This window comes from Phragmites australis, chromosome 10, assembly GCF_958298935.1.
Source record: "Phragmites australis chromosome 10, lpPhrAust1.1, whole genome shotgun sequence".
In the NCBI taxonomy this organism is placed as follows: domain Eukaryota; kingdom Viridiplantae; phylum Streptophyta; class Magnoliopsida; order Poales; family Poaceae; genus Phragmites; species Phragmites australis.
In genome coordinates this window covers 28888704-28902185 of record NC_084930.1, presented here as the reverse complement: position 1 = coordinate 28902185, position 13482 = coordinate 28888704, and the positions used below count along the sequence as shown (strand labels likewise).

General features: G+C 42.3%; 1 pseudogene; it reads right to left on the bottom strand.

Annotated features, from left to right (window-relative positions):
• Window positions 1-522: 522 nt before the first annotated feature.
• LOC133930592 (pentatricopeptide repeat-containing protein OGR1, mitochondrial-like) lies at window positions 523-3020 on the bottom strand (annotated as a pseudogene).
• Window positions 3021-13482: the final 10462 nt, after the last annotated feature.

The window sequence follows — 13482 nt, the reverse complement described above, 5'->3', positions numbered from 1 at the left end:
AAGTGAGGGGATATATATAGGCTAGATGTCCAAATCTAGCCGTTACCCAACCACTCATATTTTTTATGAACACCGGATGATCCGGTGCATACGTCTTTGTCATCACCGAACAATCTGATGAGACTACTTTTCTTCACGTGTTGTCTGCCATCTGTTAGTAGCCGTTGCAAAAAGGTCTAGTGTTCCTTGAGTCACAACACCCTTCATGGCCAGACCGCTAGAATACTTAGTACCCTCGATCATCTCATTCTGTGTATGACTCCCAGGGCACCTGATTCCTCTCATTCACCACAAGGTTGTTAAAGTTGGGATAGTTCCAGTTCATGGGAATATGAACATTGTTCTTATCATCCGACATGTCATGCTCATGAGCTTCGTCTATCGCAAGATCATCACACTCTATCTGTTCAATTAAAGAAGGGACTTGTTCTCCCTCGTCTGTCTTACCGGTCGGTTTAGTCACATAATCTAATAAATGTGCAGCATCTGGATCGCCATCCTCAACATTCTTTCCAGTACCATAGGCTTACAAGATCAAGTGTTCTAGAAAAAGGCATCAAGAGTATAAAGGTGCATCTTATTTTTGCAGACCCAGAATTCAGACATTTGAAGCTCAAATGAAGCCAATGGATACTAATAAAAAGATCAATCCATGAGTAAAATTTTCATGGTAAGTTGATAGCCCAGTACAGTTGGGAAAAATAGTGTAACGAAAAACTTTGCTCGACAAATATGAAAAATTTTGCTAACTTCTTTGATGGAAAAATAGTAAGAGCCTTCTCTGCACACACCTCAACATTCTTTCCAGTTCCATACTTGAGTAATGCAGTAATTCTAGTTGCAAATGTGCAATATCCAGTAGTGTTCCATTATCACACACCTTGTAGGGATGTGGTCATGTGGGTAATTGTAGGTAGCAGTCATTGGATAACTTCTATTCCAAGCTTGTGCGGTGCACAAATTTTTGGGTTCCGCTTCCAAGACGCTTCTCAAATTGACATGCAAACCCAGGAGTTTGTGCAAGTAAGAAAGCCTTACTTCTTCTAGAAACCTTTTGATGGGGTGTGCCTGAACAGTAACATTGTGGTCAAGAGCTTGGCATGTTATCCATTTTCATCCACATATTGGACTAGAAATGCAGTCAACTCACTTGATCTCACATCCAGGAGCTCATGCCATATTTAATAGGCCTCCAAATGACCCAGCGTGCCAGCATTTTACCAGTAATCCCTGCAGGAACACTGTCCATCTTCAAATCAGTGGAATCTTGCCCTGTCCCGAATGATGATCACTCGGCCGTAGGCTTTAGAGATAAGTTTTGCCACCACATGACAATGCCCACATATCCGGAGATTCTTGATCACTCGAATGGTCTCCCCAGGTGGCGTAGCAAACAACCCAAATACTATGGCCAGCTTCTCGCTATGGTAGCACAATGCATACTGCTTCTCCTCCTCCCCAATGTAATGTAGCACATTGTTCGTTCCGGCTCATATCCCAGCTCACTAATTCTTGACCGAATGTCATCTAGTGCTCTGTATACCTCCTGCAACCTCGGGTGCTATTTATCACCATTAATATACTTATGCATTACACCATCTATTTCTGTGTAGCTGAAGCTAGGGACTTTCCTCACATCATTGATTCGCATGGTGTCACGAACTCGATCAATATCTGACCACCGGGCCTTGGATGCATATACATTGGGGAGGAGCACATAGTCACCATCAATGTTGGAACCAAGTTCAGCAAGCTTCGTCGCAGCCAACTCTGTGAGCTCAACATCCCCATGCATTTTGGCAGCACCAAGAAGTGTCTGCCAGAGGACAATATCTGCTGGAAATGGCATAGACATAACTGTATCATATGCCTCAGCAAGGCAGCCTACACGACCAAGGAGGTCCACAATGGTGCCATAGTGCTTCACATTCGGAGGAGCCCGCATGGCACTGGAAACCCTGCACCCATCATCAACAAGCCCAGCATGGTTGCACCCACACAATACAGTAAGGTAAGTTGCTTTGTCCGGCTCAATCCATGCTGGCATTTCATCAAACAATCTCAGGGCACCAGAAGCGTGCCCGTGCATCAAAAGCGCATGTATTGTGGCATTGTAGGACACAAGTGTGCGATCTTCTAGCTTGATGGAATAGAACACTTCTAGTGCCCGGCTCAGCGAGCCACACTTGGAGTACATGTCAATAAGCGCAGTGCAAACACGAACATTGTCTTCCACGCCCAGTGTACGAGAAAACTCATGCACACCCAACCCATCGTGTAATGCTCCAATCTGCACACAAGCAGAAAGCGCCGCGACATGGTCACCTCGTTTGGCTGCTCCCTTGGCGGCAACTCCCTGAAGCTCCCCGCCAGCCTGTAGAACAGCGTGAGCGCGAGGTTCGGTTCCGTCCCCTGCACCAGCCGGGCCAGCAGCGCGTTCCACGTGACCACATCCCGCACGAGTATTTCATCAAACACCTTCCGCGCGGGCGTATGAGTCCACCAGCATGGTCATCAGGCGGACGTCAGCGGCAACACCGAGGTGGATGAGGAGTGCGTGGATCTGGACAGTGGTGACCGCGTCAGAGCACCGGGCGGTGGTCTTGAGCGCGAAGGAGAGGGAGAGCGCGTCGAGGCGGGGAGGGGGGGGGGGCAGGGCGAGCGCGTGGAGGAGGAAGCCGGCCAGGAGGAGGAGGGAGCGCGCCGGGTGCGGGGACGCTGCCCCGCAGCGCGGCGTTGAGATCGTTGGTGGCGGGGGACGGGAAGGAGCGCGTGCGGGAGCGCGGCGGGGTGAGACAAGAGCGCGAGGCGGTCGAAGAAGCGGGCGCGGAGGGAGGCGTGGGAGTGGAGGTGGCCCGAGGCGAGGAGGCGCGCGTGGAACTGCTTGTAGTGGGAGAGCGTGGCCAGGCGCGGGAGGAGGGACTCCAGCTGCTGCTGCGCCGCCGCCGTCGCGGCCGTGGACGGCGGCAGTGGCATTGGACGGGCCTGGACCGGGTGTCACACAGGGTGTGGACGTGTGGTGTGGGATGGCGCCAATGTTTGTTTGCACTTTTGATTGGGGAAGCCGGAGAATTATTTTTTCAAGATTTTCTCCCGTGCCAGTAATTGGACGGGTAAGTTGAAACTCAGTCGCCACTAGCTATCTAGCCGTGTATTTAAAAAATATAAATATTAAATGTGATAGTATGAAGTACAAATATATGGAGACGTGGATATATTATTAGAGCGTAATTAAACAGATACATCAGGAGCGATGTCGTAGTTAAATTTCATGTAGGATCAAAAAGTAGTAAGAGATTATCCGCTTATTTTTGTCTTAATTTCTTTATTTATTTATATTAATAAAATATGTCTTATATTTATAGGCGGTAATAGCGGAAGGCTAGACGATGATGATGAATAGTAAAAATAGATAAATTATTTGAATTTTAAAGGTTTTTATTAAGTGGATAAAGAGTACGAGAAGAAATGATATGTGAACTAATTTGTATTTTATACCGTAGATATTTGGTCTTGTTATAAATAGTCACTCTCAGGGATTTGCTGATGAGGTTTGTACAGGCTCTGTAAGTTTTTAGAAAGCGTCATTTCCATTACCCGCATTATTCAAATTTTCTCTTTTTAGGGGATTTTCAGTTTTGCTCCAATGCTGTTGGGGACCTGAGAATGGCTGATTTTTTTTATTTTTTATTGGAAAGTCAGCATGGGCTGATCTAGGCCACCTATCAAAACTTGTTGGGTCAATTGAGCCCGGGTCTACTTTTTATTTTTTTAGACCAGGAGCTTCATTAGTTAATGAGAAGCAGGGTTACAATCGAGCTTCATGTGTTTAAGGCCTTGTTTATTTTTGTTGTGGGTTGTAATACTTTTCCCACTATATTATGATTTGTAAAATTTTATAGTACAACGTGGATTATAGGTTGTGAGAATCAAATTTTAAATTTTAGCTATTGATTTATTTTACTTTTAGGTTATAATCATACTAAGAATAAAAAAAACAAATCGGATCTAAGTACCGGATAGGGTGCTTTAGAGAGCCGGTCACTCTATCCTAGTACAAGAGACATGTCTCGTGCCAAAGCATGCGCTACCGTATTACAAGAACGATGAACAAAACAAAGTTTAAACTTGACACAATTCCTGTTAATTAAGCTCCTCTATTTCCGCGAGAACTTGAGAAATCTCGGATCCTTCGGTGTTCATAGGCCCACCAAACACTTGGCTATATGTGTTCCATGATCAATTGATGATTTTTTTGTTTTTTAACATTTGCAAAAGTACATGTCATTTCAAAATATTGCACATCTAGCCTATAATTTTTCATTGAAAAAACGACAGGATCACAGGAAGGTGTTGCCTTTCCAACAGGTGACACCTTTAACAAAAATAAAAATGTCACCCTTTACAATAAATGATGACTTTAAAAATAAAAAATATTGTGTTTCATTGCTCTCAAAATTCAAACACTATCGAAATAGTTATGAATTTTTTTTTTTGAAAAAAAACATGTCATAGAGGATGCTATAATCTATCTCTTCAAAACTTTTCAACTCAAACTGATACTTTTACAATGAGAAAGAAAAAAAGACAAATTTATTGTGTACAATGAAATTTGTATTTTTTTTTCTCATTGTACAAATTATATTTTTTTTGTTATTTTTGTGAGAGCTAGATCATAGTATACTCTACAGTATATATTTTTTAGAATTTTTTATAACTATTTTGATAGTATTTTGAATTTGAGAGCAATAGAACTAGTGTTTTTTATTTATTATTTATTTTTTAAAAGGTGTCACTCGTTGTATGTACATACCTTGATATTGCCTGATAGATGTGCAATATTTTATAATAGATATGTACTTTTGCAAATATTAGAAATAAAAATAAAAAAGATTCATCAACTGATGGCAACACTTTACTGTCACCTAACCAACAGGATATGGTAATATAGATGTACAGTATTTAAAATGTACTTTTGTAAATATTGAAAAATAAAAAATAAAAAATTCATCAACTGACAAGCTCCTTGTTGAAGTGCAAACTGCAGCCCATCCCTACATGCGAGAACCTCCATTGAAAGCGTCACGTAGAAAGCCTCCATTCGGGAATGATCACACCAGATGGAATGTGGCGTTGTCATCACGCAGAACCATCCCAGCAGCTCCATTGGTTTCATCTGCATAGAATGTGCCATCTAAATTGCATCTAGCTGCCACAAGTTGAAGGCCGTGTCTCGCGCCCATAAAACTAACAGCTTGTCTCGTTGGCATCATAGCTTCTCCATGCCTCGATCCTTTTTTTATAAATAGCGGATTTTATTCAAACACAAGATAAAGTACATATGTAAAAGTCAACTCAGTATACGTCATACAATGCCTCTAAGTAAGGACATTGTTGATCATAAAAGATGTGATTATATCTAAAAACAAGAAAAGATCTATTAGTTAATTTCCAAGCTTTTCTTGAGAGACAATGTGAAGTTTTGTTTAGCTCCTTTCTAATTTTGTGCAGACCGCCAGGCCTTACCAGCAGCATCTTGGAGGGGTCGCTGGCGAGGCTTCCGGTGAGGCCTTTGACCACGGAGGGTATCAACATGTTCTATGGAACTAGTGGAGTGCGTCTGAAGTGATTTTAACAACATTCACTGAGCTAAATTTGGAGTACCCCATGGATGGGATCTAGACTAGGTTAAACTTGGGTCTAAACGTCATGAGGGTCGAATCGAGCTCAGAATCAACGAAAAAATGGTGAGGGTGTCTCACCATGTCATACGGAAACTTCCTAGCGGATGGGTTTGCTTCGGGGATGGGCTCCTGGGGTGGCGTGGGAGCTTGTGGTTAAAGAACGGTCCTTCGGCGAGGGAGAAGTGGGGGAAGACGCTTGGGGAAGCCCTTCGGGAGCTCGTGGGAGTCCCCTCCTCCGACCTTCGGCCTTCGAACACGACGATAAGGGAGTCCCTCTCTCTTCTAGTGTTGGGTGGAGACTGTAGGAGAGAGAGCAAATGAGATAGTGAGAGTGAGAGAGGCAATCAGCCAACTTAACCCGAGCCTCTGTGCGCTGGCGGTCAGACCGTGGCAAGCACACATGGCGAGCCCACAGGACTGCCAACTAGCAGTCAGACCGTGTGTGATCTCGATCAGACCGCGAGAGAGGTTCTTTTGTTGAAATTTTTCCTAAGTCTCCCCTCACCGTCCTCCTTCCATTCCTTTCCTTCTCCAAAGTGTTTAGGGATTCTCCAAGGTACTCTAAACCACCTCTAAGACGTTTAAAGCACGTTTAACTTATTTTTGATAGATGAATACTCATAAACACATACGATAATGGCTAAGCGATACTTAATTACATCTTATTATTTTTAGGATGTGACAATATTTCAAAGTGCATTGAATTTACTTCTAAATTAATCCTTGCATTAAATTGATCATATGCATTTTTGTTTATGTGCTTTTATGAACCTTGAGTGGAGATTTGAATTTGAATGTCTCTCAAATTCAAATATTTTCTTAGTTTTTTTAGCTAAAATCTAGATTGAATTCAAGTCTTTTGAATTCAAATCCTCTCCTAGATCTCAAAACCCAAATCCAAATCATAATTCAAATATACCTATTTGAATTAATGACAAGTCCAAAGTCAAATCTAAATTCAAATACTCTAATTGAATTTACCCCAACCAAATCCCAATTCATTTCTTTTCTCTCAGGCTACCTCCTTTCTTTTCTCACGGTGCAGCCTGTCAGTGCAGCCCTTCTGCCAGCCCAGCATGCTCTTTTCCCTCTCCTCACGCATGCGGGATGCATAGCTGTTCTAGCTAGCTCGCTCAGGCCAGCCCACACGCGCACCCCAGCACAACCGCCTCGCAACTCCTTCCCCTCTCCACCAACACAACCCATCGCTCACTCCTGCTAGTCGCTGACAATTCTGACGCCATTAAGATGTCGACAACTCCCTTGCCATCTCTCTTGCTCTCTCTCCCCATGGAGCGCCCGGCCACCCTTTTCTTTCTTTCTCCTTTTCCCCCAAAACTCACCGCCGTCACCAAAAATTCGACGAGCACAAACACGATTCGGCTGAGCCCCAAGCTACGTGGAGTGAGGAAGGAGTCAGCATGGCATCCCTGACTGAATTGGCGCATCTTCCCCACCAAGTTGGAGCTCGCGCTGCCTTCTTTCTTGTCTCCGGCCACCACCCAAACCAGACGCACGTCTAGCCGCTACAGCAGCACCCCTTCTGGCCAGACAAACACGCGGTGAGCTTCCCCTCACCCACCTCACCCTTCTCCTTCTTTTGCGTGCTTTACTTTTTCCTTTAGCTTGATGCTAGCATAGCTCTCCGCAGTGACCGCACTCCACCATGCCTCTGCCGCACGCCGCTGGTCGGGCCACGGCTAGGCCATCGGCCCCTAAACCCCCTGGCTAGACTCCACGTGTCACGCCGCACCTGTAGGAGCCCTCAGCCAATCGAATTCCCTTCCCTTTCCTCTCCCCCACCAACGACCGAGCCGTCACCACCATGGCCGTCTTCAGCCGTCGACTGGACCCGCTTTGATTGCTGCTTGCCATCACTGATTCCAAAAATGGAACCATGTAACCGCGTAGACCACTGGCCCCAACACCTTTGACCCGAGTCGTGGCCCTAACGCAATGCCAACGAGCTCTCCGGTGCAGATCCACCGCCTTTGCTTGCTGCAGCTTCCCCCTTCACCGCTCCGCCCCACCGGCGAGCCCGCGCGCACGTGGCTGGGCCCTGGCTTCACCTACATAGCCCAGACGAATAGGTCATGGTTCAGCCCACACGCTGCCGACCTACAAGGCTATCCCAACAGCCGTGAGTCATGCCCCAATGGGTCGGCCCAGCTTTCGTAGCCCGTGACACCAGGCGGCCTGACTCTAGTGGACCAACTAATGTGCAGCCCAAGCCCATGCCCAAATCCAAGCCTATATTGACCCAATTCAAGTGTTGTGCAGTGGACCCTGCCTGGTTCCTATTTAGTGGGACCCACAGTATTGTTCAGTGGGTCCCACTTGTGAGCCCCATGAACAATGCTATTTCATAATTTCTCGATTTAGTTTAGATTAAATCTTTCGAGAGTCCTAACTTCTCCGTTCTTACTCCGATTTCGAGGATTCTTTCGCTAAAATTTATCTAAATTCGATATCTATCTTTCTATCATAGTTGATATCCATTAGGGATGATTTGTTTTTCCATTTGATGTTAATTGATTCTTCTCTAGTATAGGCCATTGATTGAACATAATCACGTATTGCAGAACCGAAGGACTTCGTGGAGAACCCGAAAGATGCTGACTACGACCAAGACTCAGAGGAAGACTTCGGAGAAGGCAAATCTTATCTCCTTGATAATTTTGAACTCATGTTTTCGATAATCTAATTGATCAACTTAAAACATGACTTATTATCACATGTGCTATGTATTATGCTATTTTTAAACTATTTGCAGTAGTTAAATCCTATCAATAATTATCATATCTTAAATGTCACCATTAATAATACATATAACCCTAGGATTACTTATCGTTATCTATATTAATATCGGACGCCACCATGATATCTAGCATGCTTAAGATGGAATACACTTCTTCGGAGATGTCGCTTTGGTATACATGTCTTTGAAGATGTCGCTTCACTGTTTATCAATTTAACTCATATACCATAAATTCTTGATGGTTGTGAAATCCTTAATGTCATGTGAGATATGGTGGGTGGTGTGTAAAATAGGTGAAAATTATTTTGGCAAGGGCAAGTAGAGTAGTCATCTGATCGATGATACTCCTGAGGGCTTAAGTCATCTTTGTGGTATTCATTGCCAACGGTAGATGCCTGCCCGGGTCATATAAGCACTGAATTATTGTAACGTAATGCTAAGCCACTATGTGCTACTATACATCCTGAATAGGCAGTGATTGACTTTTCTTCTCTCGATCATGGTGGGCATCGTACTATGAGGCTGAGAGCAATGAGAAGTCAAGTGACTATCTGGCCATCTATTTGAATCTTTGTGGACTGGTAAGAGTTTAAAAATGGAATTGACATTTAGCACAAGGCATTCATTCCTCCACTTGCAACGGATGGAGGTTGAGCATATTACGTGAGTACAATGTACAACATGTACAGAGTGTAAATAAATTTAAATAGTTGTGTCAGCGGTCATGGACATACGAAAACAGTAACCTCAATGATTAGACTCGGGGTGTGAGTATCTTTGACGAGTGAGTGTATGTGGACTGTATGTCCACGTGACAAGGTTGATGGCTCAATCCGTCAAGAGCTATGTGGTACTATAGGTACATCAGATATAATGCTAGGGACTGTGGAGCGGGTTGTAGCCTCTCCCAGGATGAAAAATCTCCAGATATAACTTGTTACCTTGTTCTTTTGTTCAAACTGTTTTGAAGTTAACAGCAGATGATATAACTAGATACAGACATAAAACCGATTTGTGCTTATAATTAAACTGTAAATACTTGTCCTTGATTTAACCCTTATGCATATATCAATATCTTGAAGTAGTATATGAATTGTTGAGTACTTTTCGTACTCACTCTTGCTATCACTCAGATAAGGAAGTAGATGCCGACTTCGCTGGAGACGAAGGCACGGATGAGGAGTAGGATCAGTAGTCACGTTTGCACCTTAGTTGCATGTGACTTTAAGTAGATATTTTCGATGTATTTTTGATGGCCGTTAGGCCAGGTCTGTAATATACGGTATGTGTTATAAACTTTTTGTAATATGTAATCTTAATACTTTATGTATGAATTTGATTGTGATGTTATAATTATTATACTATATATATCAGTTATTTATTTCAGAGACTGATATATGAGGCACAAAAGATCTTAGGAATAATATCCTACAATTGCCTAATTAGAAATTAGAAGTTTGCACATATTCTTTTTCCTGGGAGCTCTCAGGGTTGTACGTATTCTGTAAGCTTTTTTCAGTTTCTGCTCAAAAGCTTGTTGGGCTCCAGTGCTGTTCCGGACCTGACCTGAGCATGGGTTGGGCTAGGTCAACTGCCAAAACTTGTTGGATCACTAGCCAGTCCATACTATTTTTAGGCCGAAAACATGCGAGTTTTTTTTTTATTTTTTTATTAAAAAATTAAATAAATAGACTCCTGATTGAACCTACAGCTCGTCAACAGTAATTCGTGATGAACAGTGCTGTGAAATTCAATTTCCCCTCCTATCTTCTCTATTCAAAACAATAATATTCTGTTGCTCCAAAAATTCTAATTTTTTTTACATGTTCCATAATTCATGTGCAACCCATTTTAATTGAATTCACCAAAAAATACTGTATATAATTTAAACTAAAATTCTTCAAAAATGCTACTTTTATAACTTCTAGCAATTGTTAGAGCTCAAATAAATTTTTAAAAATCTGGTAAAATTCACTAATATTCTTCTTGGATGATTTGATAATTTCTAAAATTGTTTTCAGCCCTATATTATATGGTAAAAAAATGGATTCCTTTCTAATGCACCATTTATATGTATTTTTATAATTTCATGTGATATTCTTCTTTTAACTTAATTTGAATTAAAACATATATAAACCTACTACTAAAAATAATTTTAGAAATTATCTCATCACATAATAAGAATATTAGTGAATTTTACCAGATTTTTAAAAATTTATTTGAGCTCTAACAATTGCTAGAAGTTATAAAAGTAGCCTTTTTTGTAGAATTTTAGTTTAAATTCTACACACGATTTTTTGGTGAATTCAATTAAAATGAGTTGCACATGAATTATGGAACATGTACAAAAAAATTTAGAATTTTTGGAGCAACAGAACATCATTGTTTTGAATAGAGAAGATAGGAGGGAAAATTGAATTTCACAGTACTGTTCATCGCGAATTACTGAATGCTTACCGGTTCTTATCGAGGGTGGTAGGCGTTTATTTATTTAATTTTTTAATTAAAAAATATAAAAATAAAAAAAACATTGCCACAGTCCTCCTTAACCGTCCACTCCCACAAGCAAGCAGCCCATCCTCCTCTCAGAAAAAATAAAATAAACGACCCATTTCCATTTCTAAGTGGACTCAGAGTCTGAATGATAAGCGTTAAGCGGCCTACTGCCACTTCCCAGAGATTTTGGAACGGACGGAGCCCACTGCAACCGTCGTGAGCATCAGGCGTCAAATTCGGAGGATCCGACGCAAGAAAAGCGAGGAACCGACGTGCGGACCAGCGCCGGTCGCCGAGACGGCCGGACCGTGGAGAGTCGGCAAACACGTCGTGCCAGCCACCGAACCCAACCCGGCATGCGGCACCACTCCACGGCGCCCTACTCCCCATCTGTATCGTCTGTCCGTCCGCTCGTTTTCTATTCTCGTGCGACTTGGTACCGTACTAGCCGCTGCCAAAAGGTCGATAGCCGACCTCGCATTAAGCCGAGATTAGGGATTTAAGTTTGAGCTATTGGATTTATTCCCATGCAAAATAATAGTGTAAATAAACTATATAGTGATCCACAATTACTCATTAGATACACATTAACATTTCTAGCCGAGATCGACGCATGATTCGCGGATGCAAGTGGATCGGATGGGATCGTTTTGGAGCAGCCACGTACCTAAAACACTTTTGTGCACTTTAATTTAAGGTGCTGAACCGTGGATTAGGGTAAGAGTCATGACATGTGCGAGTACCACCACCACGTAGTCAAGCCCTGTACTCTCGATGCAAGTTCAGAAATCGGACGAGATCATGTCGTGGTGTCATCGGCTAAACCTTTTCAGCGACAGTTATGGCATGATTAGAGAGAGGTTTAATTCACTGAAACGGTCCACGGGTGTGACGAGTGCTCCGTATCCCCGGCCTAAATTAAACATCATCCTTTTCTCACCATAGTCTTAAGACCCGGATGTAAGGTAAGAAGATCGTTTTAAGATCCAGCCTAATACGTTACAAGGAGGAGTCTTAAAATTTAACATTAATTAGATTGGTGCTATTACATTTTTGTCTGATTCGTAAAATATCATTATAATTCACAAAATTGGACATGTGTCATTACAATTTTACTCTTATTTGAAATATATCACTGATATACATATTTTGCACATATTAGACATAATTGTCCTTATCTTCCTTCTCTAACTCCACCCACGACCTCCTATCACACACTAACCACCTCCATGAAGTCCCTAACCATGCTGACCTCTCCCTCCATTACGCCCCCAGTGAGCACGTACACTACCCGCACTCCTCTCCCTTCTCCCTTTTCTCCTTCCCCTTCCCCTCTGGCCCGGATCACCACGTGTGCGCTGCCTCGCCGCTCTGCGACCTCCCGCCCTTCTCTTTTGTGTGCGACCAGCATATATACTTGACACGAGTTGCTTGCTGCCGTCGATCGAGCCGGTCGATCTTCAACGCTGTTTTCAAGTTCTAAGCATGATATCGATCGACCAGAGCTGAGAAGTCGCGTGTACCTACTTGCAGGTGCAAATTAAATCAACTAGACTAGCCGCTCCTGGTAAAGTCTTGCGTATATATGTCAGTCATGGTCTACATTTTACGTAGCTTTTGCCGGCCGGCAGGTCTCTTGCCGTCAAAAATGTTGCATGGGAACAGATCGACGTACGAAATCGATGGAGATAGTGAAAGGAAAACGAAGGATTGTGAAACAACACACGCTCAAATACTGGACCATAATGTGTCGAAAAAAGTACTCTGTTACATATCAATCGAACAAGGACTTAGTTCATCGTGTAATTTGCTTAGAGGGAAATCTCTTCAACGACCATGAATGCACACAAAATATGTTGACTTGCTACTAGTAATCTTCTAAATCTAACAAAAAAATGTTGACTTGCTGACTTCCTGGTTTAGGCCAGATCGATGTATCAATCAGAAGTACAAAGTAGTCGTAGGCCATATGGCCTACATTCGCTTGTTACATTCCATTGGGTTCCTTGACCTGGACTTGTCATAGTCTTAACACTCAATTTTGATAGTATACCCTTCATCAAACGTACATGAAATAATCCCTTCACTATTATAGAAAGGGTCATTCTTGTCTCTCTTTTGTTGTCGATTCAGTAATAAACAACAGTGATAATATATCACTAGCGGTTCGTAAGCTCTAGACGCACATAAAAAACCGAGTCAGTAAGATCCAACAGTGATATTATTTATCATTACTGTTCATCAATGCCGGTTCTTTTTACGAACCGACAACGATAAAAAAATTATCATGGCAGTTTTTAAAAAGACATATATAAAAATACGTATCTTTAATAACCGTTAGTGGTAATATTTAGCTCAACGGGTTCGTATTCTAAACCAGAGTGATAATATTTATCACTGTCGGTTCAATAATTCAAATCGATGAAGTAATAATTGACGAAGATGAACCAACAATGATTGTCAAATTATGAATATCGGTTCTTAAAAAGACATGCCTTTAATATCCGATAATGATAATTCTTCTATAAATAGAACTCGTCTCCT